This window comes from Gavia stellata, chromosome 30, assembly GCF_030936135.1.
Source record: "Gavia stellata isolate bGavSte3 chromosome 30, bGavSte3.hap2, whole genome shotgun sequence".
Lineage (NCBI taxonomy): Eukaryota > Metazoa > Chordata > Aves > Gaviiformes > Gaviidae > Gavia > Gavia stellata.
Genome location: NC_082623.1, coordinates 5516993 through 5525382, shown reverse-complemented (window position 1 = coordinate 5525382; position 8390 = coordinate 5516993).

The window sequence follows — 8390 nt, the reverse complement described above, 5'->3', positions numbered from 1 at the left end:
AAATTCTACAGCTTACCGTCAGCTGTACCTGGGGTACAAACTGACCTAGGGCAGAAATGCAACCTAAGTTAAAGCCTACTTGGCCAACAGAAGATTGCAGCTGGCTCCCTTGATTGCAGCCTTAAGATTGCGTTCCTAAGATTGCAGCCTTAGAGAAGGCTTGCCAGTACTGATAGCCCATGCATGGAAAAACATCTACTCTCAATCACAACCCCTGTCATTAGAAACGCTAGCAAACTCGCAACGATGCACAACTGCTTAGCACTCCTCTAGTCTCAATTGCACAACATGCCTTCCTGTCCCGCACACCCATCAGGGCCCTGAGGACGCTTTGTCCTCCTGGGGTTCTCCAGGGTTGACCAACGCTGGGGCAGTGCAGCAAGCCGCCGCTGCAGCCACATCTCGCGGAGGGGGAGATGCAGTGCTGTCAGCTCTCCGGGCCTCGCCTCTGTCCGCGCAAGAGCAGCAGCTACTTCTCGCGTTGACAGACTAGGAAACAGAGATCTTTGTGATTCATCTCTCAGGTAGTAGGAAACACTGATGATCTACTTGGAGCAGAGCCAGACTTTTGATCAAAACCAATCCCCTCAATAGTGAAAAATACATTTTTTTTTTTTCCTTAGCAGGAAGTTTGCTACTAAAAATAAGAAGGTGGGGTGAGGAGAGAGGGTTTATTTTCCTGCTAACTACTAAAAATTAAAAATGTTGCGGTGAATCTTTCACATATTCCTTCAGAGTCAGCAGGTCACACGTACAGTCCCTTGATTTTATATGAACTGTTGGACAGCTACGTCATAGCACGTATGTACATGGATTACGTGGTGGACGAGGATGCTAAAAGGTTACATTAAATCTAAATTCAAGTTGAATTCTGCAGCTTCAGTTCCAAAGCAAGACACAACCATTGGCACAAACCACATCCCCTCGGCATCTACAGGAGCATGGGATGCAGCTGGATGCCCGAGAGCTTTCATTTGCAATTGCAAAAGTACACTCGTCAGGTGGGAGGGCTGTGTTTCGTTCAGGGCACCCAGCCCGGCGGCGTGGGGGAAAGGGAGGGCTGTGTGAGGGAGCATCAGCTCGGCTGGGGCTCCCCGGAGGCGAAGGTCAGCCCCGGACACGAGGTGTGGCGAGGAACCTGCCCGAAGGCTCTCCAAGCCTGGGTCCAAGCCATGGCAGGAGGCTCCCTAGGACGGGGCTAAAGCGAAGCCAGCCCAGCGCCAGCATCCCGGGAGCGAGGGCAAAGTCAGAGGTCCCACAACAGCCCAGGGCATAACAAGGAAAGAGGCATCAAGGAGTTCAGTCCTAACCCAAAGGTGTGAGAGGGCAATGGTCCTGAACGCTCCCAGAAGACATTAAATGACGTTCAGAGGCAAGTCCTGGATGGTGGGAACCTCAGGGAAGGAAGCTGAGTGCTGCTTTTGTCATTTTGCTTGGGCCCAGGCGTCTTCTGTGTCTAGAGCTACAACATACAGCCTTCAAAGCCCAGGGATGCCCTTTGCGGTCTCTCTGTGACATTCCTCTAAAGCCGAAGACAGAGCCACCATGACGGGAGAGCAGTCTTTGGAGGAGGACTGTATGAGCAGACACTGGGGAGGGTGTCCAGCTGTGGGTCCTGGTTCTGGGAAGGATTAAGACTGATGGCCAAGGAGCCTGCTGCTGCCGAAAGAAGGGACATTGAGGCACACTTTGGTGGAAGCTGAGCCGGCTGGTCCCTCGTGCTGGGCTGGGGGGAAGCACCCATGCCCACTCTGCCAAGGCACTGGCACACCAGTGTTCGTCATTGTCACCCGAAGGCAGTGACAGTCGTCACCAGGCTCCAGGCGGTGGGTGTGGGATTTCGCTGTCTGCACCAGCACTCCTGGTTTCCAGTTAGGCTTGAAGCATTTTCAAAAAGAGAGACTCTCACATGCTTATCTCATTGCCCTTTATCTTGGTGGCTCATCTTCAGCTCCTAGTTAAAATCAGCCATCTATGTCTTCTTTTAAGTCAAGCAAAGGTCAGGATGAACCAGATGACATCAGTACAAATGTACAGAGACAGCAGTGTTGTTATTTACCAGCCGGAGCTACCGAGAAGGAAATTAAGACCTTCACAAATTCAGTTCTGGTCAACTTTCTCCTCTTTCCAAACAACCTGTAGTTTCAGAGCATCTCCACTGTGAAATTGGGAAAAGAAAAAAGCCTTATTCAAAGCCCCAGCCCCTCCCCAGCACACAGGCTGGCGGAGCCGCCCGGATTCACAGCAGCCGGTGCCCTGGGCCTCCCGGCAGCTGCCCCACGCAGCAGGGAGAAGGGGCTGCAGCACCCTCTCTCCCCAAGGGAGCTCTCTCGGCTGCAGAGACAGACCGCAGATTCCCCAGGGGAGGATGCTCTGATGCGATAAAGCCAGGGGAAGCAGAGCAGCTTACCTGCTTTTGCCCCGTGCGGATGCACCCTCTTCGCCAGCCCGGCAGCGACTGCTGCTCACGGCACGGGACCCTCGGAGCCGGGGCTGGCACGAGCCATCTGCTAAACAGGGCCGAGGGAACTGGAAATAGCGCTGTGGGATGACAACAGTGGCAGTACTTAGCTGGGTCACAAGGTAACATGGGATCCACCCGTATCAGAAGGCTCAGATAGACCCTGGGTGAGGACCTAACCCTGCAGCAAAGCGCTGGAAAGCACGGGATACCTATATCGTGGATACGGGGAGCCATGGGGGGCACGTACACCCGTGGCGGGGGGCATCGGGTGCTCATAAATCCAACCTGCTTCACTGGCCCCAGCCCTGCCCAGAGCACCCCCGTGCTGCCGCTGCCCCACGTCCCCAGGTTTCCGTACTCTGCTCCCACCGCAGCTGGCAGGGCTTGCAAAGTGGCGGCCACCACCTCTCACATGTCCCAGATCCATGCCTTACTCAAAGATTTTGTATCCTGACTCCCCTTTGGGTGTTCTTCCCAAGAATGATGCTTAGCATCGGTCTCATCTCCCCCAAACAAAGCTTATTCTTTCACGCTGCTTTTTTCATCCTCACCTGACACCAGGGAGCAAAGGGCACAGAGCATTCCCCCCGCTCGCAGCTGCCCTCTCCTCTCTTCTTCAGCCTATTTATTTACAGCGCTTTGTGAACAAATCTGTCCAAAAATTTTGCTTTCAAACCTGAAGGAACAAAATACCGCCCTGCATGAGTAAGTCTCTGCTCTCACCCAACGCCCACACTGACCCAGCTATTCCTTTTAGTATCAACAGCTTTACAGAAAACAGACCTCTGTTTTCATTCACCTAGACAGACACTGCGAAAGCAGTGACAGAAAGAAAGAGTCTGGCGTGCTGCGGCGAGCGCACGGCCCCTCCAAAGAGATTTCTGCTGGGGTGGGAGGGAGAAGCGGTGGGTGGAGGGGGGTGTCACCATGCCCACCCCTTCCCCTCCCAAAGCTGGGAGCAGGGACACGCGGGAGAGCCCGGGGAGCTGCGGCAGGGCCACCCCTGGGAGAGCTGCTCTCCGCTGCCAGCTTCAATGCCGATGCCAAAACGGGGCTTTGGGCAGCCCTGGGAGCAACCCCCTGCCCTGCTGGGTGGCCCTCGGTGCCCGCTCCGCTCTTCCCTCCCCGAACACAGACAGAAAACTTTTCAAGCCACAAATCTTCCCACTGGAGTTGAGATTTGTGTCAGTAAGCACCGTGACTTCCAGAACAGGCTCTCGGTAGTAAAGGAAACCTGAACCTCAGCCCCCCACCCCCCCTCCCCGAGGCAACCTCGGGGTTTTATCACTAGGATTACGTTTGTTTATAAAATCTTTTTTTTCCAAAACGTTGAACATGCACATGCCCGTCAGAGCTAACGGCGGCTGCGGGCTGAGCCCCTGGAAAAATCTGCCTGTGCTTCACACCTCTCAGTGCTGTGCATATTTGTACAGTTCACGTTTCCGCTTCGGCAGGGTGAACAGCATCATGCAAAAAGACATGATTTACTGTTAGGGTTTTAGGTATTAGCTCACTGTTTTGGAACTTGGCAGCTAAAGAAACCGCTCCTCCCTGCTTGGCTTTTGCAAATGGGATTGGAGGAGGTTGCCGAAGCTCCTCTGCTCCTCCATCTCCAGCTCCCATCTCGCAACACCTTTGTGGGATTTGACTTTGCTCCTTCCTGCCCAGTCACAGAGCAGCATCCCACAGTGGCATGTCTCGGAGTAGCCCGCATACCTGCCAGGAATAGGATGAACGCTCCTGAGCCTGCCCTGCTCAGCTGCCACAGGGTCGGGGCCACGACTGCTCACACCCCGGTGTTCAAACACCTTCTTAAGCAAAAGCAGCACCGTGCCATCCTGCACCCACCATCCAAGAGGCACGGCCTTGCAGTTGTATCAAAGATGGGACTTTGGTTTTGGGGTGCTGTGCCAGCCGCTCAGCACAGCGCTTAGACCCCACAGCTCCGGCTTATCCCACCTCTGGGGTGATGGGAGATAACACCTCGACAGCCCAGCCCAGTTCACAGCCCCCAGCCCGTAACTGCAGCTCAGCATCGTTTACACGTAGAAAAACACGACACACAACTCCAGCCTGATTTTTTCCCCCACCCATCAGACAGCGAGGATGTGGGAGCATCCAGAGGCACACAGGTCCAGGGCCCATCAGCCGCAGAGCCGGACACGGTGCTGCCTAAATGGGACCAGGCTGCTCTGCCAGCAAACCCACCGTGGGGCTTGTTCTGCCCTGCCCTGCCTGCAAAGCGACTGGGGGCCATCACAGAAGCCACAGCATAAAAACCTCAAGGGACGTTATGGGATGCTCAGGGTGAGGGGTCCCACAGGGCTGGGACTACCAGTGCACCCCGTGTCCCACCAATTACACAGGCCAGCTTGCATGACCCCCCAGCTCTTCGTGAGGGAGATCATCTAAACCTGCACAGGGACCTCACAACCTCAGGTTTTGCAAATGCATTAAAAGCACCATGAAGAGATGCAGCCTACCAGGCTTTTCTAAGACAGCTCGAATGTTTCCTCCCAACAGATACAACATCAAGCCGTTTGCCAGAGACTAGCGTGTAAAAAGCGCTTGTTTAAGCATTTTTAAGTGCAAAGGGGCGAGTTCCACTTTCAGCCTCTCACATTACATTTGTGCAAACGCCGCTGCACGGCGGTAGCATTTTGCTAACTTCTTGAAAAGACAAAAGCTTTTCAGTCAGTGCATCTCCAAACCACAACGTGTGCCGACAGTTTTATTGTGCTGCCGGCGCACGGCCACGGCTGGAAGCTGCCACGTGGGACCTGCAGAGCCGCCACGGGGAAACTCTCCCTCTGAGCTGCTGCTGCTCCTGCACGCATCCCTCCTGCCAGCACGCTATGCTGGGCTCAGCTAAACCCCACACGCAACAGGGAGGGGGGAGAAAAAAAAAAGGAAATAGAAAAAACAACCCAGTTTAGCAAGAACCAGCAAGCCCCTGGCAAACCTAATGTTTCAAGGTCACTGGGAGTTGAGGCATGTGGAGAAACTCGGAGCTCCCGGGGCTAGAAAACTTGCAAGAAAGGAGTGGAGACACGTACTGCCCTGGGACCTGCAGCTGCTGGATGAGGCCAAAGCTCCAGGTCACAGAATCACAGAATCACTAAGGCTGGAAAAGACCTGTAAGACCATCAGGTCCAACCACCAACCCAACCCCACCATGCCCACTAAACCATGTCCTGCAGTGCCACATGTTCCTTGAACACCTCCAGGGACGGTGACTCCACCACCTCCCTGGGCAGCCTCTTCAGTGTTTCATCACTCTCCCAGTAAAGACATTTTTCCTAATATCCAGCCTGAACCTCCCCTGGCGCAACTTGAGGCCATTTCCTCTTGTCCTGTCACTTGTCACTTGGGAGAAGAGACCAACACCCACCTCACCACAACCCCCTTTCAGGCAGTTGTAGAGAGCGATGAGGTCTCCCCTCAGCCTCCTCTTCTCCAGACGGAACAACCCCAGCTCCCTCAGCCGCTCCTCATCAGACTTGTGCATCAGCCTTTGGGGGCCGATGCTGTCCCCTCCCCACCAGCACATCGGTTCCTGTCCCTGTGCCCCGAAACTGCCCTGTGTAAGCTGGAGGGAAATATTTTAACAGCAGCAGGGAGAGGTCACAAGGCTGACTTCAGCAGAGACACACTTAAAGCCATGAAGGAAAATGTAATAGGACCTACAGAAAAGGTCTGTCCGTCTGAAGCAGCTATCCTGCACCGCGGGTGGGGGCTGCGCAGACCCGTGGCTCCCAGGCAGGCAAGCAGGTCTTACCTGGGCCAATACAGGATCCTCCCAGGCCAAGAAATGCTCGAAGTGATGGCTTTGATGAGCTGCTCGGAACTGGGGAGATGCTGGGGACGCCCCTGGGACCAGCCCCACTCTGCCCTTAGCAGTGGGGGTCCCGCATGAGCAGCCGAACACAGCCCTGGGGTCTGGTGCAGCACTCCAAACCCTTTGGCACGGGAGTGAGCGTTGGAGCGGATTCAGGCTGTATTTCACCCAAATGAAGATTGAAAATACCTCGGGGCGCTCCTGCAGGTGGGGAGAGGAAAGCCTGTCACATCCCACCCATCCCATTAAACCCAGCAAGAGGCAGCGTTAGGAGGGCTGAAGATGCGGGTTGAGCAAAGGAACCCCCAGTAACCAGGGGAGGGGGGCATCAGGGCACCCCCTCCAGCTCACCACGGCTGGTCCAAAACCTCCATTGTCTGCACCACAGCCCAGCCGCAGCCGACCTGCATTACGGGGTGCACATCCCGCCCCACATCCCAATAGCCCCAAAAGGCCCAGAGGCACCTGGGGCACCGGGACCCTTTTCCAGCAGGGGAGGAAAGGCTGGGAGACCCCCCCGCTACCCTCCCCACATCCCCAGCCCCAGCACTTACTGCCCCATCCCAGGACGTGCTGGGGCAGAACCGCCAGCCGCTTCGCCCCAGGGATCTCGTGTAGTCCCGAGGTACCCACAGCCGGCTCGGCGGAGAGGTTTCGGCAGCAGCAGCGCAAGGCTCGTTCAGCCAGCGCTGTCGGAAAACGCAGCTCCATCGGTCAGAGCGAAAAGAAAAGTAACCCGGCTCCAAGCGTGAAATAATGAAACAAATAATCAGATAAAGCCCTTCGTATTGCACGCTCGGAGCCTTCCTGCTCTGTGGTTTGGCAAAGCTCGTGGGCAGCGTTCCCGTGCTCCCACCCGCCAAGTGCTCCAGCGCTCGGCTCAGGGGCTGCAAACTCGCCCGGGGGGTGTGCTCGGGGGTCCCCAGCCCGGGGCTCAGAGCCCAGCCCCGAGTCCCCCAGGGAACAGCCCCACATGCGGGAAGCAGAAAAGCGATGGGAGTCAAGTGACCCAACAGGACTCATCCGAGTCCCTCTGCAGCGCCCGCTGCTGTACCTGCACAGCCCCGCGCTGCCCACCCCGGCAGCCCCTCCACTGCTTCTTCACCCCCAGGAGGACGAGGAGGAGGAGGAGGAAGGCAACTTGGGGATCTCACCACTTCCTCCTCTCCCACAGATGCTGCAGCCCGGCGCGGGGACAAGCAGCAGCAGCTCCCAGCAGCCCCGCAGCCATAAACCCCAGCGCAGCACCCGCTGCGCACCCCAGGGCTGCCATCGCAGAGGTGACAGCGGGGAGCGGGCAGGGCCGGTGGCAGCCCCAGTCCCCAGACCCACGCGTGCCCCAGCGCCTGCGGCCGGGTCGCAATGCCGGATGCGCAGTTCCCCCTGCCGGCACCCGCGCGCAGCACCCACAGCCACGGCCCCACGGCCCGTGTCCCATGGCCCCACGGCCCGTGTCCCACGCTCCCAGCCCAAAAATCCCATTCGCAGCAGCCAGGACAGATCTGGCCACAAGATCTCGAGCGACTGCCCCGAAGCAAAGGGATTCTGCAAGGGGAGAACAACCTGGGGGAGCTCAGCCTCTTCGGTGGAAAAAATTCAATTTTTTTTCAATTCAAAGAGCAATTTCAAGATATCAGGAGAACGGCCGCCCAGCCTGGAGCACCAGGGTGTTTCTTCACAGCCACGCAAGCAAGGAGGAGAGACTGGGTGACGCATTAAGTGTCTTTAATCCAAAGGACTGAAGAGCAGACCGGGAAGATTAGTATAAGCCAACAGACAAAAATAAAAAAAAAAAAAAGGGATAAAACCCGGTTTTTAAGACAAATTAAAATTCCATACAGTGTCTAAAGGATCACCTAAAAACTAAACATTGCCTTAAAAAACTTTTTTTTCCCCATTCAAACACATTTAGCGCAGTGAAACATCGTGACAAATAATAATAATAATAATTCATGGACTAAAGACTTCAGAGCAGCCAGAACCTGCTCCCGGGAGCGGAGGATCGCTCCCAGCCCCCCGGGAGCTGGCGGCAGGAGCAGGCCCCCGGCAGGGGCCACGCCGGGGGGGCAGCAGGACCCCCAGCCCCGG